This window comes from Cuculus canorus, chromosome 1 (genome assembly GCF_017976375.1).
Source record: "Cuculus canorus isolate bCucCan1 chromosome 1, bCucCan1.pri, whole genome shotgun sequence".
NCBI classification, from domain to species: domain Eukaryota; kingdom Metazoa; phylum Chordata; class Aves; order Cuculiformes; family Cuculidae; genus Cuculus; species Cuculus canorus.
Window position 1 is genome coordinate 186,485,676 of NC_071401.1, and position 27,643 is coordinate 186,513,318.

Genomic DNA, 27,643 nt, shown 5'->3' on the forward strand with positions numbered 1-27,643 from the left:
GTCCAGCCTTTGCTTTCTGAGCTATAATCATGCTGCTGAAATTGCACCTTCTGATATAAGTGAGGTAAGACTATACTTTTGTCGTGCTTAGTACTTACAGAGGACTTATACCTCAGTTGAAGGCAGCTGTACAGGCTGAACATGTGGCTTCAAGGATGTTCTGAAGGAACAACAAACTTTGCAACTCTGCCATGTTTTTACTCGGCAACAATGCCTAATTCTTGGGCTTCTTTGGAACTATAGAATACTCAGAGGAATGTAATACTTCTGAAATTCATTTCCTTGTCATAAACCCATTTTAAACATATGAATATAGGAGGAGTGCAGTAAACTCAGCATGAACATTTGAGCTAAGAGCCAAATGAATTATTGCTTCCTTTTGCACCTGCCATACTTGGACGATGGTTCATCTCTTCTGATGTAAAGGAAAGCAAAAATCTGCAGCATCGTTTTGTAGCCTGCCTTGATGGCATCTGTTGGTAATTCAGCCCTTCAATTCTTCTTATCTCTTGCTGGAAGCAAAATTAAAAGGCCCCAAACATAGCAATATAATACTAATCCTCTAATGTAGTAACTGGTTCTACTGAGCCTCTACCGCATGCAGACTTAAACAAACCAAAACAAACCAAAACAAAACCAGCAATTAATGAAATATATCAGGTGCCATGTCTTTGATACCCCCTGTCCTTTCACCGTAGAGTATTTTGGAATTGCCTAAAATATTCTAAAAAGCTAGCAATATAATGTAAGGTGATTTGAAGTTCATTTAAAGATAAAAAATTGGATATATATCAGAATATTTCAAGAGTGTTCTGAAAGGAACAAGAGAGTTCTCTATTCTCATGATTTTCAGTTTGGATTAAACCCAAAAATTTCCCTGTGTTTCAAGAAAGTGTATCCATCCACATACAATATTAGGGGTTGAAATTGAAGCTAATTAATGGCCTTCCATATAAGAGGGAAATAGGAGACAGGCTGATGGGATAGTCCTTGAAAAATCAGGGAAGAGTTCTACTCTGAACAAAGTATCAGATCTGTAGTAAGTATACAGAGATTTATTTCCTCCTCTTTTGCCGAAGATGACACAAGTTGTGGAGACACTATAAAGCCGGGGGGAGGTTAGGGAACTGGGGCATAAAAGAACTGGAATAATGGAACTGATCCAACTAATTCCTCTGTATGAATACATCTATTGCTCTTTAGGAGTACACACATTGCTCTTTTGGTGGATATCATGGATGAAAATTGATAAGGTAATAACATGCCTAGAATTTGGCGATAGGGTAGGTGACATTGGCATGCAAAGTAATTTTGCCTTTACAAAAAAGGAATTGCATGTTTGCTTACTTAAGACCAACAGTACTTACTACAATCTAGCCAAAGTTTCAGTTCCCAACTAAAAAGCCATCAAACTACCATGAAAAATCAGTATGTGGAAACTGGAACTTTAAATTTGCTAGTTTAAAAGTAAGAAAAGAAGGTCTTTATACTTGTACCAAAAAAAACATAGTCAAACACATTCAAATTGTCTCATTGATTTATGAAAGATTATTCAATTTCAATAAAAACCTCTTCCATTACTTTAAAAATGGTATGTTTGAGTTAGTAGGACATTCTATAGTGTTTTGCTTTTTATCCATGCACTGGCTTTTGTTCCTTTCAGACAACGTGCTTAAAGATCGCAGTTCTGTTTTTCTATAATATTCCCATCTTCTCAAATCACAACTTTCTTTCATGAGTAGGATTGAGGCATTGCAGCTAATGGTGTTACGAGAGCTTCCTGCTTTTGACTGATCACAGCTGAAAAATAGCTAACAGCAGTCTCAGTGAGGTGACAACATTGACCCAGACAAAAGTTTATAAAGGCATGAAGTCAGAAGCATAGAGGCAAAACAAGAAGAATTTCCTTTATTTCTTTAAAGCTGGGAGCTTGTAAGGGAAGACAGTAATGGTAGCTAAGCCACCAGTGAGTAAAATCTTAAGGTTTGCTGAGACAATCTTTGGGATTACTTGATACAGAGTTTCAGAGTCTAAAATGACCTTGAGTGGAAACTTCATAGAGCCTGTTAATGCCTGAAGTATCAATTTGCAGAACTCACAAAAAAAGATCTGTGAGATAGAATGTAGGCAGTGATCAATGTTAGCATGAGTTTGAGTATTTGTGGGAAGAATGCCTGAAGCACAAACAACTACAAGTTTCCAAACACATATTGGGCAAAATCTGAAGTACTGACTTGAGTGAAGTGTGTAATAGTAGATCGCGGGGGCAGAGGGTGACAAGGGCAGAGCAAGATAGATTGAAACAACAACTTACTCCATTAGAAAATGAATATAAATAGCAAGATGGCAGTGAAGAAAAGGAAAACTGTTTTCACTATGAGAGGAAAAAAGAGGTCAGGTGTGATAGGCCAGGGGAAACATAAGTGATTTTCAAGATGTTGAGAAGGAGAAGGAAACATGACTCTCAGGCAGAAGGGGGAGAATAAAGGACTGAATACTCTTAAAAGCATAGTGAAGAGGCAGGTTTTTATTACCCAGGAGCCCTGGATAAGAAATTGTAGGCTTGTCATCTGAGCAGATCCAGCAGAAAATGCGTTGCTTGTCAGGATGCATTTAGTAAGACTATAAATTAGATGGGACTGTAAGGTTAAAGATACTTCTGATAAGAGCCAGAAGAATGACCTGATTATCTTTCATGTTTAGACGAGTGACACAAGTGTCCCGTTAGGTGAGGCTCTAGGTTGAAGAATACATCCAGTCACTGAAAGCTTATGGTACTTATGAAGTTTCTCAAGTCCTTAGGAGAGAAAGCAAAATCATGGCAAGATCGGGAAGCAAAAGGATAACCTAAGACAGCAAGTGCAATGGGAAAGATTAGAAGGAAGAAGTATTCCCAAGGAATGCAGAGCTTTACTGACGGGGGAAGAGAATGAAGATAAAATTATGTCTTCAAACACAGGAGATGTAGAGGTAAAGTGAGCACTGAATTAAGACCTGACTGAGAATAAGAAAATAAAAAGAGCAAGTTTTTTGAGCTAAGTACATGAAAAATCTGGTTGAGGAAGAAGCAGGACGAAGAGAAACCATTAAGCTATGACAATCTCTGTTTCTCTGAAAACTATGTGAAGTATCCTTTTCTCAGCTTTCATTAATGACAGTAGCTCAGAATGCAAGGTAAAAGGCATAATGGCTAACAAGAGCTCAAGGAAATAAAAGCATCAGGGCCTTCTTCTAAGAATTTACTTAGTGATGCAAATTTGGGAAGCATCTGCAATACAGAGAAACTTCAGCTATCAGGCAGTATCAGGTGACCTTGAAGACTATTACAACAGCAATTGTGTAGCAGTTAATGCTTCCTAATGCTGCAGTTACAGAATGATAACAAAAATTCTCTGCCATAAATGGAAAGAACTTTTTGACTGGGAATAAACAAACTCGGATACCTAGCTGATCTGCTGAAGGCTCTGGATTGTTACATAGAGAGGGCTTATAACCTAAGACATAATAGGAAATATGTCCAGCATAATAAGTAGAAAAGGTCATATAAATTTCATGACTTTGAGTGCTCTGTACAGTACTGGTCAACTGTGAATTGACAAATTGCGTACTACTGATCAATTCAGAATTACAAACTCATAGTGTGAGAGAAATTATACCAAATTGCTGCAGAGCATAGAGCTACAAGAAAGAACTAGTATTGGGCAGCATATGTATGTGCATAGATGTGTTGGGCAGCTAACTTTAGGAAGATTAGTGAGGGACAAAATAAATCATACCTGGTTTTACATAGCATTTGAATTTAATTATGTTTTGTAACTATCCAAAAGCACCAGAGTGAACATAACTTCTCGAATTCCTTTCTGCTTTTTGTTTCTAAGAAAAATGTGAGTTAGTTTTAAGTGAGTTCCAATAGCATTGACAGAACTGACAACTACAGCTTTCTAGTGAATTTCCAAAGTGTTGTCATATTCTGGTACTTCTGATAGGAACCCCAAAGGAATACAAAGCAATAGTGCAGGTAAAAAAAGAAATACACCAAATTTTAAATTAAGTTTATTGTATCACCACTGTGAACTAAGGTCTTTCATCCAAAATATTCTATTGTCATTCATCACTGCACTGTAGTTTCCTTCTTGCTGAGTCCATTTAGTCGTTTCACACCGCACCTTCAAGATTCATTTGAATTCACACATCCAGTCTACCAACCTCACTCTAAGAATTATAAGCTGTCTTGATATCTTTAGATTACATTCTATCTGATATATCTAGTATCAAGAGCATGACTATATAGGGAAGTGGGCTCCATTGATGACGGGTCTAAGGCTGAGTCTCAATGTGAGGAATTCTAAGAAATAATTCCATCTTCATGCCAGATCAACATGTAAATCAGATTCCTTTCTCTTAACTTTCTGACCGCAAATAGAGGAAAAAAACTGTATAAACGTGAAAATTAGAACAGCTGTTGTGTTAGCATTTTAAGGCATCCAGATACAGCTGTGAAAATGTGAAATAATTGCAATGCTAAATTACATCTTGGTGTTGTAAGAATCTCACCCTATTTTTGCATAGGTCCCAGCTTTCAAATCCCCAGGTAATATCATTAGCCAAAACTTTTCATTTGTTAAGTGTTTCAGTCACTGACTTACTTTAATAATGTATTAAATTCTGATGAAGTTGATAGGCTTCAATACAAGTTTAAAAGTTTTGATTCAGCTGGAAAAAAACACGTTCAAAGTTTTAAGACTAAGAAGTTCCTTGACTGTACTGTTTTTCTCTTCCATTGCTCTTAGCTGGACTCTTGTTAGTAACCTCTTCTTCACTAAAATCTTTGCTCAGACACTGTTGTTTTTGTAGCTATGCTATCTCTTCCTGTTCGTACTACAAAGATGACATGTCTCCAAGCTACAGATCAGAGCGATACTTAGGAAGAGAGCTCAGAGCTATAACCTTGGGTATTTTAGGAGCATTTGCCACAGAACTCTTATGTTTCTCACCATTCCAGTGTGACCTTCATTTTGAACTTGGAGATGCGTAATGATGAACCTCTGCACAGGATGAGAGAAAGGCTCCTTACTCTTGTTAGTATTTGTTTGACTAGTAACAGATGTTCATGATAGAGTGGGGTTTTTTTAAGTGATTGCTGTTTCGTTTTTCAGGTCTAATGTACAAGGGAAGGAGATTATTAATATTCTGATCAGATACCACACTTTCCATAAATCCATTTTTCTCACTGTTCATGGGAGCCAGTTGTCACACATTTTCACAACATGTTATCTATTTAACAGTAGATTCCATTCAAATAATTTCAAAATCAAGAATGAGCCAAGAAAGCATTACTAGAATCAACATCTGAACTCTTTTAATTCTTTCCCTGTGGTCTGTCAGTTTAAGTGTTATATTCTTTTCAGCAACAAGAAACAGAAAAGTGACTTGTGATTTTTCACTCTCAAGGACACAGGAGTTCCGCTGAGAGTGATCTTTCTTCTCTCATCCCTGTAGAAATCCCTGCACCTGTGCTTCAATCTTTGAGGTCTCTTCTAATGAAGCAGAAGCTGTTTATAACTCTCCAAATCTCAAACAGTTTTTGATGAAAAATGGTCAGTCCTGAAAGCATCTGTGCCACACAAATAGTTCCTCAGACTGAACTTTAGACCAGCTCAGCTGCTTCTCCTCGTGTCAGATGTTGTTTACCAATAGACAGTTTCATGTTTTCACTTTAAAAAGGAAGGAATTTGAACCATAATGTCAACTGAAAACTTAGTAATAATTGCATCAAGTTACTCCTGATCAAGTCTCTGTGGCCTAACAACTAATGCTCAGCTGGCGCACAAAGACTGTCAGCCTACACTGAGACAGTATTAGGTGAAGTCACGCAGCTTCAGTTTCTTTCACAGTTACCACAGCTCAATTCATCACAGTACACTGTTGAAACAGTAATTTGACTGGAAGCCCAAATCCTAAACTTTCGTATTCCCGTTTGGGGAATCTGTGACAAGTTTTTAGGAGATTTGGGGTGACTAGTTTAAGTATAGATATGTGATGCCTGGGCCCACATTCTCTGTCAGAGAGTAGATCACTGTGGTTGTGAAGTTTCCTATGTGAGCATATTCATCTCTTTTTTTCCTTTTTCCTTGTCAGCCATCAATAATTTCGGTCATATAAATTAACTAAATGACTCTGCTATCAAAAGTAATATCTTCCAGCTGTGGACTAAAGACATTTGACTGATAGCAGGGATGAAGTTTGATTGTTGCTATCAAAATTCTCTGAAGAGGCCAGATCCCAGGCAGACTAGATCTCATCAATTTTCCTGTGGACATGCTTGGTCTGGTGAGGGAGGGGAGAGATAAGGGAAGCAATGAGGAAGAGCTAGCTTCCAGAATGAGCTGCCCTCTTAGGTAGTTATCCAACAGCTAGTAGAACTTTAGTGTGTCTCTTAAAGGAATATTCCTGAGAATTGTATCTTGTTCTACAAAATGTAGCATTGGATCTCCCGTTCTTTTTCCAAAACAGGAAAAGAATATAGCATAATTTCCTAACCCTCCATTTGGGACAATTCACTAAGTTGACTGAAAATCAAAAAGAAGGATCTTTGCAATTTCTCTGGCTGTATGCACAGCTCTGCAGAAACATGTCATTGTCTCATTCTGTCCTCTAAATAATATACTCCATGTATTCACCTCAGCAGCTCTGCTCATAGCACACTGTGGCACCAGTCTGTTACAGCACTGCAAAAGGACTGAAAGGGTCTATTCTAAAGGGCATAAACTTCAATATTCAGCCCTACTGTCACTGAGTCTTTGATTTCAAATGATGGAGAAAGGACTACTGTATAGGCATGAAAACAGACGGCCAGAAACAGCCACCTGCTAGGGAAAGAGAGAGAATATACTCATCACACATGATGTGATAGCAGCTATGTTGCTACGTATCTTCCTCACATACAGTGCCAATGGGCAGTCTATGACTCCCGAAATAAATCTGTCCCATATTCCCTGATAGAAGAAAAACCAGAAGATTGAGAAGTAAGAAGCTTTAATTTAGCTGACTGGGTTACTAGAACACAGACATAATTGACAGTTTTGCTGACACAGCATACTTTAAATTATTTGGCTTATGCAATCGGAAAAACAACATAGAGCAATGAAAAATGAGAGGCAGCCAGGCAGACTGTCTGAAGACAAGCTGAAATGACTCACACTAATTTATGTGGTGGCTACCTTTTTCCCCATTAAATAAGGACTTTGTTCTATAGCTCTGGTACCAGTAAAGCCTGTAGAAACTTTCAATCAAAGGAGCCGGGTTTGGGATCATCTCAGATCATGCAGCTTAGGAAGTGTTAATAGAAGGTATCTTGACAGCTCTGCACAGAACTAGGCCTGCTCAGACTATTCACTTAGTGCTTGCGTACACCTTTTCCAGTGCTAATGACGTGGGGAAGCTTCTTAACTCAGACAAAGCATCACATCAGATTTACTCCAAGCACTGTCATGGTACTGAGCGCCCTCTGACAAGTCCTCTCAAAGTCCGAGGCTTTAAGATTCTGCCAAACCACCTTTGGCCTAGTAGTATCAGCTCTGCTTGGGAGCTAAGAAGCCAAATCTGACCCAATACACTCAGACAAGAATTGGCATTCCACAAAAGGTAACAGGAATACAAGATACCCACTCCAAATCTGCATGCAACCAGGTCAAGTTTCCATGAGCTATTGATGTGAGGTCTGTACCACATGAAAGATAATTAAAAGCTTTGACTGCACCTGAGTTAATCCAAGCCAAAACCAACAAGCTGTGCAGAGAGCAGGCTCTGCTGTCTTGCATTCACAACATAGTTAATCTGCAGCCAGGATAAACAGTCCATGGATAATTGAGAGTCAAGCACACAATATATCAGCACTCTCTTGGCACAACCGAGTACTGATCCATCATTTATTTCCCATAGACTATGCACAGATAGCTGAAAAAAAATGTTGAACTTTTATGGAGTAACTAGGAAAGAGTCTCAATTTTTTCAATCATAACTTCATACAGTTTTACCTATACATACCAAAACAGCTAATTAAAAATATCTCATTTAGGGCGAATCACTGTGTGCTCTAGAACTGATTTTGAGTCTATGTCATCATTAACCTTAGCTCAGAATATAATGTATGCAAGAGGACAAATAAAATGTGAAGATTTGGATAGCTGTCCCCTTAAAATGAATACTCTATAGGTATCTCTGCTTCAGGGACAAAATGGTTTTCACAGCTCATAAGTCTAAATTCTCAATTTCTGTGCCTAAAATTTCATATTGTTTAGTACTTTGTCTACCTCTTGGCATCTTATGTGGGTTCTCTGAAACATTACTCTACTAACAAGATATTTGGATACAGGTAGAACTTATGCTATTTAAATACACCCTTAATTGCCAGATACATGCGGATATTTCAGGACTCAACCTCCCACTGATTTCAACAGATTCAGTATCTGCTTCCTACTTAGAAAATTAGCCACCTACATATTATGCAGGTATATTTTAAGGGTCATATCTTCCCTCTGTCCTCAGCAGATTGCCTCACCTGCAGACAAGGTAAATCAAAACCACAAGTCAGCCATGCCAGCACAATTTTACTTTATACTTGTTGGTGTGGCTTTCATTTTGCACTGTCTACCTTCTTCTAAAGTGAGAACATATTTGCTCTTTCTAGTTTAAAACTATCAAATAGAGATGAAATAATGTAAATGAAATAACCCAGTAAACTGCAGAAATTCTATGCAGTATGCCAAGAAGTCATTTCTCTAGGAAGGTGAGGATTTAAATGTATTTAAATGTGTTTAAATGTATTAGTAAATTTTTGTCAAAATATTACTAGAAGCTGCTAGTTTTTAACAGGCTGTAGTAGGGGGGAGGGGGTAAAATCCTCTTTCTGATGATTCATCACTTCTGTTACATAAAACTGTCTCTTATGATGGAAGTCAGATTGCAAAAGATAGAAGAATGCGTAAGAAAAGGGTAAGCAGCGACACCAAATCAAAATTTAAAATCCATACTGAGTCAGGTTTGCATTACAGTGGACATAACAGTTTTTAAGATCAGATAAGTGGCTAGATGAATACACCTCTACCAGCAAAGAAACTAAAGAAACTAAACTCAATAAAATTAGTTGATCTTGAGAAGAGCAAGAGTATTAAGCTACCAGATAAGAATCATACATATCTTTTTCCCACGAAAGAACATCCTACACTACTCTTGACATCACACAGATGCATTGCTATTTAGGTTATAATGCATCCAAAGAAGAGCAATGAAGCTGGTGAAGGGTCTGGAGAACAAATCTTATGAGGAGCAGCTGAGGGAATGGGGGTTGTTCTGTCTGGAGAAAATGAGGCTGAGGGGAGACCTCATTGCTCTTTTCAACTACCTGAAAGGAGGCTGTAGCAACATGGGTGTTTTTTCTCAAGTTTCAAGTGATAGAACAAGAGGAAATGGCCTCAAGTTGTGCCAGAGGAGGTTTGGTTTGGATATTAGGGAAAATGTCTTCACCACAAGGGTTGCCAAGCGTTGGAACAGGCTGCTGAGGGAAGTGGTGGAGTCACCATGCCTGGAGGTATTTAAAAGATGTGTAGGTGAGGTGCTTAGGTGCATAGTTTAGTGGTGGCTTGGCAGTGTTAGGTTAAGGACTGGACTCAATGATCTTAAAGGTCTTTTCCAATCTAAGTGATTCCCAAATACTGTAATGCCAGGAATAGTTATGCTGAGAAATATGTCAACAGAAAAAGCAAAAGAGTCTGTTCCAAGACTGTACATATTCTAGGGTTTAGAAGTGTAAGATGCGAGGGTAATATGGCTTTAAAAGCCAGTTTCATGACTCCAGAAATCATCTTGTGTTTCCTCCTTACATCCGGAACTCTCCATCCTTGTACTTTCCATCTACTCTCTTTCTCTAATCTGAGAAATCTCCATGTTATTAACTAGCTGCTAATGTTTCAAACCAAAAAGTAGATTTGCTCAACTAGAACCTTGAAACTAAGGTTTTCCAGTTTTCTACCACAAACTAAGTTTCCATTCTAAACAGAGGCAAATCATCATTATTCTTTGTCTTTCCATTTACTTGGAGGATCTTCACTCATTATACAGTTTTTTTCTCTATACCCCATTACATTGTGGTGTGATAGCCTGTCTTTCAGTTTAGTTAGTACACAAATAGAAAGTGGATCCAAACTGTCTGAAAAAATACTTTTGATTCCAACACTAGTTACAGGGATGTAACAGAACATGGGCTTCTTCAATCCATCCCAAAACTTCCTGTCCCAAAGCTAAGCTGCAGCAAGCAAAAGTTCCTAATATCACCTTTTTACTCCCAGACTCCTCAGACACTGAGCAATCAAAGCACCATTTGAAGTTTGGAACTGTAGCTACCTGGCTGGGTTAACTAAAACTAACTACTTAAGTTCAGGAGTGTCTTGTGCTGTTTGAATACTAGGATCAGGGTTGTGTTACTTAAACAGACTCACATCATGTCATCTGAGATGCTCAGATCACGAGCAGTTGGAGCAATTGATGACTGTAGGTTCCTTCCAATTGAAATTTTCCTATTCCATTCCATTCCGTTGTGCTGTCGGCATGACAGAGGATTGAAAGGAAACCTACAACTGGAGACAGGGCAGGATATGCACACACAGCACCGTATGTCTAATTTTTTACAAGTGACTCTGTCCCAGATCTCTCAAAAGTCATGAACATCTGACTAGACTGTGACTCAGTTTATTTTATCTGTCACCACTACATCTTGGGACACAACCAGTTTTAGTTGTTCCAGTTGTAGCCCGTTAACATACTTTCTGTTGCAAGCAATCAATACTAAGCACCTTACCCCCCACCCCGTTCTGGAAGGCAGAGTAGGTATCATTGACCTATTTTCAGTCACAGCTGTTTATGACCTCAGAAAAACCTCACACGAAAGTCTGCGACCATTGGCTTCTATAGGAGATGTGTATGCAACATATTTATGACGTGGTAACAGCTAATCTTACTGAAAGGAGAACGTACATTTCTTCAGCTTCGTCTCCTCGTTTTTATGCAAATCCCAAACACTTCTTGCATCATCTTCAAAAGCTACAAGAATCTTATTTTTATAATAAACACAATACCTGCAGTAGGCAAGCTGTGGTTCATGAGTGATTAATCCATTTTGCGTTAGCCTGCCAGACTGAAAATAATAGGGATTATGGATTACAGGTTGAAATCCAAATGTCACACCTGTTTACGGTCTTAAATGTGTCCAGTCTACTGTGTCTGGGAAAAATAGCGTTAACATGCATAGTTACTTACCCAGTTATAATATCTTCTAGTGCAAAGGTACATCTGCACAATTAGAACAGTAGTCTAGAATGAGTATATGATATATAGAATTATGAGAATGTTTCCTTGGACAATACAAACAAATACTTTCTTCTAGAGAGGTCAGTTTTTTCTGTGCTATCAAGAAAATTCATTTGATAGACTCAGCTTATATTTTTGCTATAGATGACAGGCATTCTTAAATTCCTCAGGAGTTCTTTTAGTTTCTCAGAAATGCACTTAAGACTTCAGTACTCCCCTTCTTCTTCAATTTCATTTAATTTCTGTGCCATCTGTTTGTAAACACATTTCTTGTGTTTCAGTTTTATATGGAAGATAGTATTGTCTGTATTTCTGCAAGTGGTCAGAGCTAAACTCCTTTGCTTGAGTTAATCAGGAGTCATTAAGGACATAAAGTGTATTAAAGGCTGCTGTTGCCAGATAAAACACTACCTTCCATTTGTATTTTCCCCACTCCACTGGAATTTATTGCATGCAGATGAAGATGGAGGCCTAGGTGTCTCTATTTTTTTCCAGTGAACTTCCTCTAGTAATAAAAGTAGCCTCTCTAAAGGTCCGTTTGTTTTCAATTTCAGTAAAAATGGTTTTATCTCCTTGAAGCATGAGAATGGTAAAGAAAACAAATTATTTTTCCATTTCAAAAATTCTATAATTGAACGCATTTGCCATTGCAACAACTGAAGGCAGGGCATTTCATTGCAGGAACTGAAGGCAGAACATTTCAATCTGGTTTGTGGTTAGGTCTTGTTGAAAAAGTATCCTTGAGCATTTCTGTGAATATTGGTGTTATATCAGATTAGGTCACAAGCTTCTGATGATAATGTTTTATTAAGTTAAATTATAGTGCAGTGCAGAGTTGTTAGGGTGCTATGGAATGGTGCACAGGCATATATGGTTAATGCAGCTACATTGTGACAAAGACAGTAAAAATGTATAGGAAGTGGGTCATGGGAGCACAATCAATAAACTAATATTTTTTTCTTTTATTTTTCACTCTCAGGGTCCTGTTCTGCAAACACATTAAATTCCTAACTGCCTGACAGAGGATGGTATCAATCTATGTGTTAGTGCTTATTGATTAGCTTTGCTAGGATATGTGCTGCCAGCTATAATAATCAAGAACATTTCGAGTGAAATTGATCACATCAGTCCTAAAAGTTAGAACATTTTTGTGGGAAGTCTTCATGCAACCATCTGATTTGAAACTATTTAGTTTTGAAATCAATATCCTCAGACCACAGCTGGAGGAGATTTTTCTAATGGATTTTTTTTAAGTTGTTGGTTACTAAGTACAATATTAAAAGGGTACAACAGAATTTGAGGCCATGTTGACCGTACTTATTTTGTTATCTTTCTCCAAAGCCTTGATCTATCTACGTTACCAAGTAATTTAGCACACTTGAAGCAGATTAGTAGATCAAAGCAGTTAATGCAGTGGCCACCACATCTACATGCTGCAAGGTAACAAGAGTTCACTGCAGGCTAGATTTAGGCTGGTCCCCACAACTAAATATTCCAAACTGTCATGTGAGTCAAGGCTGTTCAAAGAGTCATTCATTAGTTTCAGCCTTTGTGTTCCCATCAAAGTGTGGAATACATTGGATACTTAAGTAGACATTCTTGATTAGTTTTCTCTGAAAGTGATCTAGCTGACACGCACCAGCATAGCTCTGCAAACTAAATCATTGCACGTGGTGGGTGAGGATGATCAGGGGTTTTGCTTCAGAACTGTTCTACCACTGCAGACCAAAATGTTAATGTAAATGCAGAAATCTAGCTTTTATTATCTGCCTCATTTTTTAATACCATAAACATAAAAAGAACAGAGGAAGGAAGACGTCCCTGCTAAGGGGAGGGATCTGAAGAGGACTGTGAATAAGACTTTTCTTTTACAAAGGAGGAGTGAAAAATCCTCATCTCTCCCTGTCGGAACCACACAAAGAATCTACATGTTTCCAAGAATTATCAGGCTGTCACTGTATACCTATGAAACATGACACAGCTCTCACTCAATACCACATCCCACCACATCATGAATAGTAAGAATTATTTTGGTAAAGCTGGCTATATTACAAATACACAAAAATGGAAGGAGAGGATGGCAGCTGCTGTGTGATTAAATATAGGAAATATTACTTTTGGGAAAGGTTTGATGAGAGAGTGCACTATCAGTGGAGGAAGAATTAATGTCTGCATGTTCTATCAGTGAATGCAAAGATCAGGCAGCAGCACACAGCAAACCAGAAACCAAATAATGAATAGGCAATGGAGCAGCAGTGAATATGCCAGTTTACAAAGCCTTTGATAACAGTACAGATTTCAAAATGAAACACCAAACAAGCAAAGGCTAAATAAAATCATACGGTGGCACCATCATTTGGATATTGCAAACTGTAAGCAGAATTGTAAATTCAGTCCAAGGTTCCTGAGACATTCAATAGTCTCTGTGAAAACATGATGATAATTTCTTGTGTTTCTCTCTGAGAAAGGGAATACCGTTCAGTTGCTGGCAGGATGGGTTATGGCCTAAGGTTCATCACAGTGTTAAGCAGAGCGAGTCAGTGTTTTTTCATAGAGTTACAAATGCCTACCATAAATTGTCTGAATGTGGTTGTACATCAGCCAGAATAGTTCAGGTGTGGGGAAACTGGCACTCTTCTCGTGGAACTACCAACAAGAACTCCTCTCTGGACCATCACAGGTCATGGCTGTGCTGATTAGAGCCCTTTGAAATGGTTTACACCAGGAGATGGAGTCCCAAGGAAAAGGACAATGCTTAATGTTACAGACACTACAGAACAACCCACTGAAATAGCAAATTAATGAACCTATTGACACTATATGGGGAACAAGCAATTCATACAATAGACACATAAAGAAAGCAAAAAAAATATTCTGGCTATATACGGCAGCATTCTTGTAGCAAGTTCTATACGAAGACTAGGACATCTTCAGGATATATTTTACCTGGAAATAGATAATTCACCAATCACATTGCTGTCTCATGCCTCTCATTCTATTATGAGAAAAAGATAGAGGATTAATAAAGTGAGTGGAAACGAGGGATTGCTGCTAAACTTAGCTAAACTGCATATTTACATATATTAAAACATCATTCTCAAGTGTCTTCTGCTAAATTAAAAATTACCATCCTTCTCTGCACTGTTGTTGCAAAAGCCAGGAATTAGAGCAGAAGTGAATGCATACTTTCCTTTATCTTGCATAGCAGTGAGTTGTTCTGGATGTTTGAGAGTATCAACTGGGGTCCATTTACAAAGGAAGAATATCAGTTTCACCAATAATAGAGGACTGATGGGATTTGTGGAAATCCAAATGGATGCACAGCACTCCAGTGTATTCACATGGAGACAATGTTGAGGAATCTGCAACAGATAGCAAAGACACACAATGTTATGATCATCAATATCAGGGAAATAAATAGAAGTCTCCCCAGCAGAATTGCAGTTGACTGCAGTTCTTGGGACACTTGGGAAGAGATTCAGCTTATCTCACTTCAGGCATTTCTAGAATGCATATGCCTCACCTGTTTTGGATGTCTATATTAGGACGAGATGAATCACACATTGGAAGTGTCTGTTTCTCACCATTGACTTTAAAAGAGCTTGGACAAGTGACTGAGAGGATTAGCTTAGATGAATCCCACTCTGCTGCATTTCTAGGATCTATGACCTGATACAAAGAGTAAAAGCAACATGACAGGTGCTTGTGCATGCAAAAACACAGGAGGACCTAAACAGCCAAAAATATTCCGGCTTCAGCAAAAAACCTGAAAGCAAATTATGCAAGAAAAATTATCAACTGTCTGCAGCTACTGTTTTTTCAGAGGCCAGAGAATAAACACTATCAGTCTTCCAGGAATATGGACTTAATAGAAATATCCAATGTGTCCTAAAAAGCAGAATTTCAGATAATACATCCTAGAGGCATTTGTAAGATTTATCAAGAAATGGAGATTCTAGCACACTGTCTCTGCATCACCAGTAAAAGCAAGCCAGTGATTAAAATTGCTAAGGCTCAATTAAAGAGTGCTGCAAAGAGGGAAAAGAATGGCAGTGTGTGTTCAGGAGCAAAACATCTGCATTCCCACACTGATCTTCTGGTGATCCGGTCAGCACAGATGCATGTTTGGTGTCAAGAGGTGTACTCGCCTTAGTGCCTGTTGTATCAGCTGTTTGAATGACTGTTAATTAGTACAGACAGCAACAGTGAAAAGTGTAACACACATACCAAGACCAAATACAATCAGCAAGTATACTTTAACTAGGTCAGCCAATATTCTCTGCATAAATTTTGCACTCGGAAGAAAGCCACATTTTGAACAATGGTGGAACTCAACAAGGTGGGCATGCATGAAAGCCACTGACACTTTCATTCACTAGGAATACAAGCCATAAACATCTACGTGGAATTGGATGAAACTTTCATTCCACTGAAGTTCGATCAGCAGGATGCAAAAGGAAGGCTGAGTGGCTGGTACAGAATGGAGCCGAGCATCAAACTGCCTGCAAAGTGTACACAAGACATTGTATAATAGAAAGCCTGTGAAAAATACCTCTCCCTAAACCAGAGGAAAACGCCTTACAGCTCTGATCCATTCTCTTTGTCACATTTAGCTGCAGTAGGCTAGAGAGGTGACCTCCTCCACAGCTGGAGCAGTAACTTCTCCAGCTGCCACAGCATAATCCACCAGGGAACGTGAATCAGATGTTTTAACTGCTGCAGTTCACAGCAGTGAATTAACTTTAACTGCTATTGATTTTTGGTTATGTAACAAAACCAGACGTGAATTGCAGTAGCTAATGAGAAAGCTACCCATTTCCATCATTGCTACTCAGCACTCATTCTTCCCCTTCTGGCAAATCGTAAAGGAAAGGAGGTGGACATCTGGGTGAATAGCCTCTTCAAACATGGCATCTAAAATCTAGGGAGGACTGTGAATTACAGCTCTGTAACTGCCAAACAACTGAATAAAATAAGGAAATTACTATTATGTCTAAGATGGTATTGTTTCTATGAGGTGTAATAGAATATTAAGTAAGTGTTTATGATATTCCTATTTATTTTGTTATCTCAAGAAGCAAACAAAAGAGATACTACACCTGGCAGCTTCTTCAGGCACAATTATGTAATTCCTCTGCAAAATGCTGCTAAGCAGCAAATAGGATTACTTGCCAAGAGTGAGGCTTCTCTAAAACTTAAGCAAAACTAGCTCCAACTCTCACAAGCAAACTTAGAAAGCAGAGTATTATGATCTAAGGACTCTTGAACTACACCTGACCTCTGACAAACACTTGATCCAAAGAAACCACAGAACTTTGTCAAAGGCAACAGGAAAACGTAATAAATACTATCTTGGGAGCATTGGGTAATAAATCATGAGTCAAATACAGGGCCTAAACTGCAAAACAGGGATACGTAGTTGTGTGGGTGCAACTCTTATCACACTACTCAGATCTCCTGTGGTACATAATATTCATGGAGCTTTAAGGTTTACCTGGCCTTCTTATTGGCCCATGGGTGAATACCTCCAAGATATTCCACCAGCAATGCAACCTAGCCTCTAACCAGTTCCTGTATGCAGATGGATAACGGTCACAGTCCCTTCTCTGCTCTTTCCCACATGGCAGCCTCAGAAAAATCCAGTTGGGAGTCTGACCCTAAACGTCACTCACACCAGAGTTTATATGCCAGCTGAAGTGGGAGATAGGTCTGATACTGAGCAGAGAGGTGCTCACTTATCTCCCTGGTTTCACTGTTGAGTGGTTTCATTTGTTCACTAGTCCTCTTGCCCGTTGACTCTTCTTGGCATCCTCTGGGTACTGCCAGCTCTTGCCACCCCATTTGCTGCCCACCACCTGCAATTTGTAAATCTTCATGGCATGAAAGCATAAAGATTATGGTATTTCTTAACACAGTAATTTATTCTTTCATGTTACAGACATGGTGAATTATCTTCCTCTGTATTTTCCATAATTCCTTAGTTACATACATGTTTTTACACTTCTTAGTTTGGAGACCATTTGTGTGAAGGGATTCTTGACAACTGGGCACTCTGACACACTTTGCTTACACAGTTTCTTTAGCTTACAACACCTGGCAGAGGGTTCTCTATCCTCTGTTCACCAGGACTTTTAGGAGATTTCGGGCCATTCTTATCCTACCACCAGCAGATCTTCACAGCAAACTCCTTCTTTTCAAAAGCATCAAACAACTGACCTTACAGTTCACGCAGAGAAACTAATTCCATGCAAATAAACCGACTGGATACAAGAGTATTGTATATATGGGAAAAAGAATGAAGACCAAAGAGTCTGGGAAGAGTTTATTTCTTTCTTGGTTTTACTTATTTACTGAATATTGGAGCCTCGATGGTTTGTCCAGTTTTGCTGCAGTGGCTGACCGTCGCATTAACAATTTTATAGCTAAGAAGTGGGAATGTACTTGTGAAGGATTACCCTAAAGCAAATCATGTCTACCAAGGCCATTGATGGTCAACGCGTTATAAGGAATCTTTATGTTACTCATGTTATACTGTGATCACAGAATACTCAATAGTGCATTGGCATACAAGTCTTTGCTTTCACTGTGTTTGATCACAGCATTCTTTGTAACTAAAGATGCCTGTTAATTAAAAATTATCCCCTTAATGCTGTCAGGATTTAAACCTGGAGAAACCAAGGGAATGTAGCTATGGACATTTTACTCAACAGTGAGTCATCTCAGAATGAAATTCAGATCATAACTGGACTCCATGGCCCCTCTAATGTCCCTGTCTTTCTCCATTCAGTAGGTAAAGTACAAAGAAATCTTGTTTATTTACTAAGCCCTAAGCCAGAAAAGATGAATATAGGTCAAAATCAAGGTAAATTTCTTATTGCTGCCCTGGACTCCCTATAGAGCATGTTAGCATCACTACATCTGCTGCATCCATCCAAGCTGCAAACAGAAACTTTTATGAACTTATAAGCTAGGTATAAAAAAACTTTGCCAAAGATGCATACCATCCTTTATTGAAATACATACCAACAGCCATGTAATATATGTCACATACATAGAGTACTCACAATTCTCACTTCTCCACTCCAGTATTTGCCTGGATTGACCAAGCAGCTGAGTCCCAAGACAAAATTCTATCTCAGTTTCAGCAGTTCCTTTAACTCATTTTCTCTCTGAGACAGAGATGCAGATTACACAAGTGCAGCCCTTAGTCATGAAATACATTCCCAGCTTGGAAGTCACACTGGAGCTCTTTGTGAGTCACGTGTGGCCCAGGAAGATGTGTGGCCTTGTGCTATTCTGTAAATGCAACAGCTGTGATTGACACATAGAAATGAAGTAAAACCACATTTATTATGCTTTCTGTTTTTTCCCCTGCTGAACTGAGATGGAAACATCATAGGCTGCAGTCCAACAGCAGTAAAACTGTTCAACTTCCAATCTCATGAAAAAGTACTGTCAAAATGGTATTAAGTAAACAGTGAATGCCTGAGTCTGTGAGAGGAGACAAAAAGTAGTTCATAGATACATAAGTGCCTTTATTGACAACTCTTGGATATGCAATGCCCCGACTCCAGAGTCTCAGGAGTGATAAACAAGCAGAGTGCACTGTTTGAGTAGGAAAGAATAAAAACCATGGCTGGGCTGGGGGGAAATTATTTCATCTCAATGCAACAAGAATCAGCTGACGTGCATAAGCATGTAATTGTTATATCACTCTGAATCAGAAATTGGAGTCCAAAATGGGAATCAGAAATTAAGCCCTTTCTTGTCAAGAGACAAGAAAGATTTGGATCTAGGTATTTATTTAAAGAGTTAATGAGCTGTAACACGTCCGATTAAACTGTCAAAAACCTGTGCTAAACAATGTTACCTACACATATTCCTCTACCAGATGTCTTCCAGTTTTAAGCCAGGACCTTCACCCTTCACGTCCATCACTGGCCAGAGCAAGACAGTGCACCAAAATTCTCCCTGGGGAAGCAGAAACAAGAACCAAAATACAAAAAAAGCTGAAGGCCGCTAAACAGGCACTCTAATTCTCCTACAGAAAAATATTTTTTGAAGAAGCACTGAAATTCACAGGGAATTGCACATGGGTATTACATGGGTGTAGGAAGAGTCATGTTTGTCTGTGTTACAGAAGTGAGTCCTCAGGGATAAGTCCTTTATTCCTTTCTTCTAGAATTTTACGTATTTAGCTAAGACCACTAGAAACTGAGCAATCAAGAACAGATCCATTTTATTAGCCATATGTGTGACTTCCATTCTTGGCAGCTGGCAGCTGAAAACTTGTAAATGTGCATTCACCTACTTCATTTTTAAGCAATATCATTGCCATCTAGCAAATTTGCCCTGACACTCAACAATTTCTTTTGTCCATCTTCCCACATCTCTACCTCAACAATCATGGCAATTTGTTAATTGTTTTTGGTTTGTTTTTATTTTCTATTCTTTAAACCATCAGGAAGCTGCTTTCAGAAAGCCATCTGCACTTACTCACTGCCAACACTCAATGCGATTTTAATAAGCCTTATGTGGTTTTGACTTTAACACTTGTTTCTCTGTGCATAAAAGCCTATTTCCTTAGCTGTCACGTAGTTTGTCACTTCAATAAAGTTTCCCAGTTACCTTCTAAGTAGCCCAATTTTTACTCTCACTTTCTTAAGAAACAAGTTAAATCTGAGGATGACAACAACACTGATAATTATCTGAACTACTCAATGTCCACTGCTTTGAGCATGAGTTTCTCTCTGACTAGAATCCTTCAGAACAGGAGCAGATACCTATAGAAATACTTACATTTTGAAAAAATGACAGCAATTATACTTCACAGTGTAATGGTAGTAGGTCTGAATGCCTTCAAGATCAAATAGGTTTCTTTCACAGGGTGGTTTAATGAACTTCCGTCTCTACAAAACTGACCTGGGACTGGAAAGTAAAGCCTGGTACTTTTCTTGCTCTCACGGTATCACTAGCAGTGATAATTCTTAGTGAGAAGGGGATTTCTGCGAGACTAATGATAGATGTCGAGAGAGACAGTTGCGTGTTCTCATTGCTCTCCCGAGCAGAGGCAATTGCAATCCTAATTAATAACAGCAATACCAGAGAAGTAAAAAATTAATTAATGTCATCATTTGGGTGCTGTTCGATGGGGAAGACACAGCCATTCTAACAGCTTCTATCTGTGAGTTTTTCTAGGTTCTTCTGCTGATGGTATAGTTTACCCTCATCCTTTCAACTAATACTGATGTTTTTCTGTCTCCAGAAAAGGCAGCTCGCTCACCCTCCTGGCTGGAAGGTAATCTATGGAGAACAGAGCTCCTCCCTCTTGGCAAACTACACTGCCTTGCTGGTAAGTGAGATTATCCCAAGGGAGTGGGAGAGACTGTGCTACTGGGAGGACAGGAGGGGGAAAACAGAAAGACATTATGGGAAATAGCAACAAGACCATTTTGAGCAAATTACCTATCAATGCATCTCATTGCAGTCTTAGTGTTTCCTACCAGCCTCCAAGTTTTTCTTTTATATTGTGCTTAAATTGTAAACCATTTTGGTTAGGGACTATTTATTGTTACATATGTTTAGAAGATAATGTCTTTCAGGGAATAAGTCCTAAAGCTGGAGTCAGAAGACCTGATTGTTATTCCTGTTCTGCCCTTCTGCCTCCACTTGCAAGGTGCTAGGCACATCATTCAATTTTCTTGTGCTTCTGATTTCCCCATATCTATATTGTCTATTTAAATCTGAGCTCTCCCAGACAGACTGGAGCATTGAAAACCTGATCCTTGATTATTAGCACCTAACCAAGCTGCTAATAAGTACACAATATTTGTTAATAGTACAGGCAAACAACAATAATAAAAATCCAGAGGACAGAACAAGCCCTGTGTTTAATGATGAATTAATAATTGTAAGGATGCAGGAATGCAAGGAAAACAAATTACTTTTCTATGCCAGAAAAAGCTTTGCAGCAGAAACAGGAAAAAGGCTATAGTGAAAATTCTTAATCTCTAGAGCAAACATCAGGCAGGTGCTTTATTTCATATTTTTATACACACTTTTCAGCCCAGAACTACATTTTAATCAGAAAGGTTTTTATAGTCCAGAGCTTCCTGCAAATCTCTGCTTAATGTAATTTTTAATACCTTTGGCATATTTTGGCTGCCTGCCTATTATTCACTTGATGCACCTCAAGCAAGTTTTAAATTATGCTGTTAAAACAAAAACTATTTCAGATGTGGTAGACAGAAAAATGATTTTGTAAAACAACATTGTAGGAGCCTGCAGTTACTGTCTATTATTGATTTCTTTGTGTTCAGTTCTAAGATGTGTTCAGTATATGGGTAAAATGATGGCTGAGTGGGTTTCCTAGGGGGACTTCTGGTCTTGCTAATCATGGACCTGGAGAATCAGGCTGTATTTACATATTATTTTTGCAGCATATCCAAGATAAGTTTTGATGGGCAGGGTGGTAAATTATGCTTTTAAGATGAATATTTCCAGAAGTCCTGTTTACATGGAAGTCATAAAAAAAGGTTAACTGACCCAGCTGCTGAGGCACCAACACCTACCAGAAGGATCTGCTGGTCAGTTGGATAACCACTTTGGTGGTAACTTTGGTGTAGATTGCCCAAATCTATGCATGTTGAACTAAACAAACCTCTGCCATGTTTGACAGGCTAATCTATTCCATCTTCAATATCTAAAGGTTGTACCTAAATCCCCATGTAGAATTAACATCACAGTCATTGTTTCATGACAGAGAATAGTGCTGTAGCAACATGATTTAAGACAGTCCTGGCTCCACAGGCCTTGTCACTTATTCATAAACCGTGTTGATTTATGGGACCACACTGTGAGTGAACAGAAAATAAGGCTACCCTTAAAAAAAATACCTGCCAAAAGAAGAGTTTGGTTGAAATATTTTAGCTCTTGGTTTAGCCAGCACTCAAGTTTGTGTTTAGGTTAGCCACCTCAAGGTCCTTTCATAGTCTATAGAAAGAAACTGGCATATACATGATGCATCTCATCTCATTGTAATGTATATGTAATCTAAAATAAAGCAGAGAATTCATGCCCTGGAAGTGTCTCTTTCTCTCCACTGACTATAAAAGAACACAGGCTGGCTCACTCAGACAGAGACGCCTACACTCTGGGTGTCTAAAGTTAGGTGAGATAAATTCTGCCATACATCTGTTACTGTTCCTCATATGGATTTCCCTTTTTTGTAGCTCTTATGTGTGAGGTTTCAGTATGATGAAATGTTTGTAAATGTGTAGGTGAAGCATACACATATACATACAGTCTCTCTTGATCTCCATCTGCAAAAGCAGTGGATTTGGGTATAGAGACATTTTCTCTGGCAGCATAATCAGTTTATGAAGTTTGCATCTATTGTGCTGAATGCTGGCATGTGTCAGTCAAACTGTATTCTAATGTAGTTTTGTACTGGTGAAAATGTCTCTTTGAAGTGGGATGTTGACTGAAATATTTTTGAGGTGTCAGCAGAGCTCTTCTGGTCTTGTCAGACATGGAGCTCATTCTCCTGTGACTGTTGCCTGACATTTCAAGCTGTGACTGGATGACCAGCTGGGACGAATCATGTTCCTCAGGCTGTCCACATCAAGGACTGCATAAGGAGTTCCCTGCTGTTACCCCACCACTCACGAATGGCTAACAATATCATCATTGCCTCAACATGGAGCAGTGACGTGGCTCTGGCCTGGGCATTCAAGAATTCCTGAATCTGTAACAATTCCTTTTACCAGAGAACTTTACCAGACTTGTTTCTTCATGCACTGAAAAATGCTGAGACTTTCCTCTCCATCACTTCCCAGAAAGAGAGTGCTGGTGGCCTCCTTTTATGCCTCAAATGTTGTTAATGTTGCTTAATACAAGCATAGCTTCCTCTCTTCTTCATATCTCTTTATAAACATTAGTGTGGTAGGCACACCCTGCTTTTCAGGATGTGCATAATATGTTCAAAATGAATTAGAAATGAGGAAGAGGAAGAAAGAGATTTGAAACCACAGAAACCAATAGCTTTTATTAGCATCTGAAATGTGGTAACACATTAGAGCACATCTCAGCTTTGTGCTTGAAAAAATGCACCATCACTACCAGGATTCCAGCTTTCTTATAATTTATGTCATTTATCTTCTAATATTAGCAGGCTTCCAAAATTTCCTGCTGTGACTTCAATATCTGAGGCTGTACTGCACGGCAATGCACAGGCTCTATTCTCCCTCTCTCCTCAATTTCATGTCCTGGCTCCGTCCCCAGACTGATCAAGACCTCAGCCTACAGCTCTCAGTCTCTTTGAGTTACATTGCTATGGCTGTTTTTCATGGCTTGTTAGTTGGCCTCTGCAGCGAAACAAGGAAGCCCTAACAGGTTTTCATACTTCTTTCTCTTCTCAACAAAACTGGAAAGTTTCCCTGTATTTTTTTCATTAGGTTCATGCTTGTTACCTATGCCCAGTTTTCTATTAATACTTACCAGTTTCTCTTACAAAGCTTTGGTAGTGGTTCACACACATTGAAAAGGAGAATACTTTCTTTGTAGATCAATATTATTTTATTTTTCCAGACTAGTGAGTATTTTCTGCAAAAGTAGTGTGGAGGTATTTTCACACTACCAGCACAACAAATTTTCATTCCTAGTCTGCAACAGCTGATTCCACAGGGGTAACATTTCTTCAGGCCATCAGAAATCTTTCTATGAAATGCTAATGTTGATCTAATTTTTCTGATTGTTTTGTTTGTTCTTACATTTTCTAACTTCACTCATTTTCAATAGCCTGATTAACTGCATAGTTTTCGCAGTCTGGCGTTAACCTTTTTTAAGTAGTAACATACTTTTTTTCATATTTTTCTGCTGATTTCTCTGTTTCCTGCACTGCTGTTTACAGTGAACAGGACATGAGTTTATTAACAGAAATGATAACTTAATAAGGTAACACAGTATTTCCCACTGTTGTGACAGGCACCACTATGCCAACCATTTGGCTATTCTGGGCAAGCAGCTTGAAGTTATCATACAGTGTTTACTAAAGCATTTGTAAAAGCCGAGAAATACTGAACAAAACTCTTATTTTTCATGCTAGCAAAGAGGTGAACGGCTGGGAGTGGCAGCTATCCTCCTGGCTAGCATATCATTCTGGACAGCTTGCCCATTCAGAAGCCCTTTCTGACCCATGGCCAATCCTGCAAGGCTCTGAATTCTCGCTGGATTGAAACATTTATTACAAAAATAACACAGCTGTACATCTTCTAGGGAATCTTCTTTCTCGTCACAAAAGCTAAATATATCTTGAAACATAAACTCACTCGCTAAATGGATGTTTTTATCTGATGTGCTCACCTATGTATATGCTTAAACCATAGGTAACCTATCAGTTACATGCTGTATCAAGCTCTTTATTCTCTGGGGCAAGCAAAGCGAAAAATTATGTTCTATGAGATAGTATAAGACATGACCTGGATGAAGGCATTGAGTGCACCTGTAGCAAGTTTGCAGGTGACACTAAGCTGGGTGGGAGCGTGGATCTGCTGGAGGGTAGGGAGGCTCTGCAAAGGGATCTGAACAGGCTGGACTGCTGGGCTGAGACCATTGGCATGAGGTTTAACAAGGCCAAATGCCAGGTCCTGCACTTCGGGCATAACAACCCTATGCAGTGCTACAGACTAGGAGAAGTCTGGCTAGAAAGCTGCCTAGAGAAGGATCTGGGGGTCTTGGTTGACAGCCAACTGAACATGAGCCAGCAGTGTGCCCAGGTGGCCAAGAGGGGCAATGGCATCTTGGCTTGTATCAGAAACGGTGTGACCAGCAGGTCCAGGGAGGTTATTCTCCCTCTGTACTCGGCACTTGTGAGACTGCACCTTGAGTACTGTGTTCAGTTCTGGGCCCCTCACCACAAGATGTTGAGGCTCTGGAGTGTGTCCAGAGAAGAGCAACGAAGCTGGTGAAGGGGCTGGAGAACAAGTCTTATGAGGAGCGGCTGAGAGAGCTGGGGTTGTTTAGCCTGGAGAAGAGGAGGCTGAGAGGAGACCTTATTGCTCTCTACAACTACCTGAAAGGAGGTTGTGGAGAGGAGGGAGCTGGCCTCTTCTCCCAAGTGACAGGGGACAGGACAAGGGGGAATGGCCTCAAGCTCTGCCAGGAGAGGTTCAGGCTTGACATCAGGAAAAAATTTTTCACGGAAGGGGTCATTGGGCACTGGTATAGGCTGCCCAGGGAGGTGGTTGAGGCACCTTCCCTGGAGGTGTTTAAGGGATGGGTGGATAAGGTGCTGAGGGGCATGGTTTAGGGAGTGTTAGGAATGGTTGGACTCGATGACCCAATGGGTCCCTTCCACCGTAGTGATTCTATGATTCTATGATTCTATGATTCTATGATTCTATGATTCTATGTCTTTGAAACATCAGACCTTTGCTGCAACCTCACCTCAGTAATCTAGGACATCAACTGATACCTGCCTCTACTCCTATCATACCAGTAGCAATATGTGGTCATGTCTTCATGACTGCACTGGAGATGAACTCTGACTTTGTACATGTAACTATGGTTGGAGACATAAGACTGCAAGAATGTTAATTGCATGCTTGCTTCATGGAAATTCTTTGTTTTACATTGAGTCTCAGGAAGCCTTGGGGAGTTAGACTCCCTCTTCTAATCTAAAATCTTACTAAACATTACCCATTTTCAAAGATTTTAGTCTTCTTTTTTCTTTCCAGGCTGTTATCCCTTTTCTCTGGCAAACACCTTCACTTGTAGATGCCAGTAAATGAAAATAAGACTGTATTTCTTGTTTGAATTTATATTTTTTATATATATATATACATACACACACGTGTGTGGACGCACACAAAACTATATAAATAGGCATGGCTAAATTGAGGACATTCCTGTATGTTTATTGATGCTAAAATTAAATGTCTTGTAATGCAGAGGCATTTCTGATATTTTTTTTTGTCTCCTTGAAGCAGGAAATAATGTTTCATTGTTAACCTTGAAAAGTTTTAAGTTGCTCTAGATATTGATTTATGGTTCTCACAGCGCAGATAATCAGTGTAACAGAACCACATGCAAAAATATTCTGCTTTGATGCTGTAAAATATCAGAGCTGACTTCCTCCACTAGGTCATAAACCAGAATGAGTTATATGACTGTTGGTAGCATCCTTCTATTTACAGAAAGAAAACAGAAAAATATAGCAGAGGCAGCAGTCAAATAATGGAACCACACAGCTTGCTTTATTAGTTTAGAAAAAACTTCGTGCTCTGGATCTCATCTCTTGTTGCAGTACTTCAACATTTTGCTTTATTTTTTTTTTCATTTCTTTTCAGATTTGTTGTGGTGCATTGGTACACAGTTTGTGGTGATGGATTTGACAAATGCTCTATGGAGCCTTCCAAATGAAACACAAGAGTCTACGTTTGCAGACGAGTTTATATGATGACGCAGGTGACATAATTAGAGTTTATCAACCTTATATAGGTCTAGAGGAGCACATGGTCCTACTTCATAAAGAAACTATGCAGAGGTATTAGGACACAGCCCACATACTAAACTCCCTGTAGGCCTAAGGGGAAGTTTCTCAGCTTTTGCCTCGTTCACTTTCCCTTCTGCAGAATAAGAATGACAGTGAGTTCGTGTCCCTCAGAAGTAATCCTAGGGAAACCATATCACAGGTTAAAGGACACTTAGGCATAGTGGTTGGAACTGCCAGCTTGCTTAGGCAAATGTAAGGCAAAGGGCAGCAGTTTCCAAAACACAAGAGGAACCTGGATAAGCTTTAAAATGAGAAGTATAGGGATAGCTACTGTATTATCCACAGCCAAATCATTTACTGCCTTTTTGCTTATAACATCTTCACTGTTTCACTATTTGCAGACATCTCTACTAATTGCCAGAGACCAGATCTTGCATTACTGAAGTTTTGCCATCAACTAGAGCTGAATCATCCCTTGTGTGTGTACATCATTATCATATTTAAATGTTTATGCACATAGCAAGAAAAGCAACATTTCATCTGAAAGAATCTGATTCATCATCTAGCTTTCTATAGAGCCTTGCAAAGTAGGTCAGTAAATCAAATCACTGAAAATATGTTGCTTTTCTACAGATTGTTGAAAGCAGACAAAAATAACCTTACTTAATATATTTGCACTTTTTTTCCTGTTCATGAAATCAGCTATTGACAGTCTAATTTTATTTCTTGCTGAATCCTTCTTAATCATCTAAGCCTGCCGAAGGAAAATTGTGCAGTGGGAGATGA

At 39.0% G+C, this 27,643-nt stretch overlaps 1 long non-coding RNA gene across 1 annotated transcript; it reads left to right on the plus strand.

Annotated features, from left to right (window-relative positions):
* Positions 1-26,825, plus strand: LOC128851001 (uncharacterized). Its single transcript, XR_008448280.1, has 3 exons — positions 1-64; positions 20,630-20,716; positions 26,712-26,825. It is a non-coding gene; the product is annotated as an uncharacterized LOC128851001 (long non-coding RNA).
* Positions 26,826-27,643: the final 818 nt, after the last annotated feature.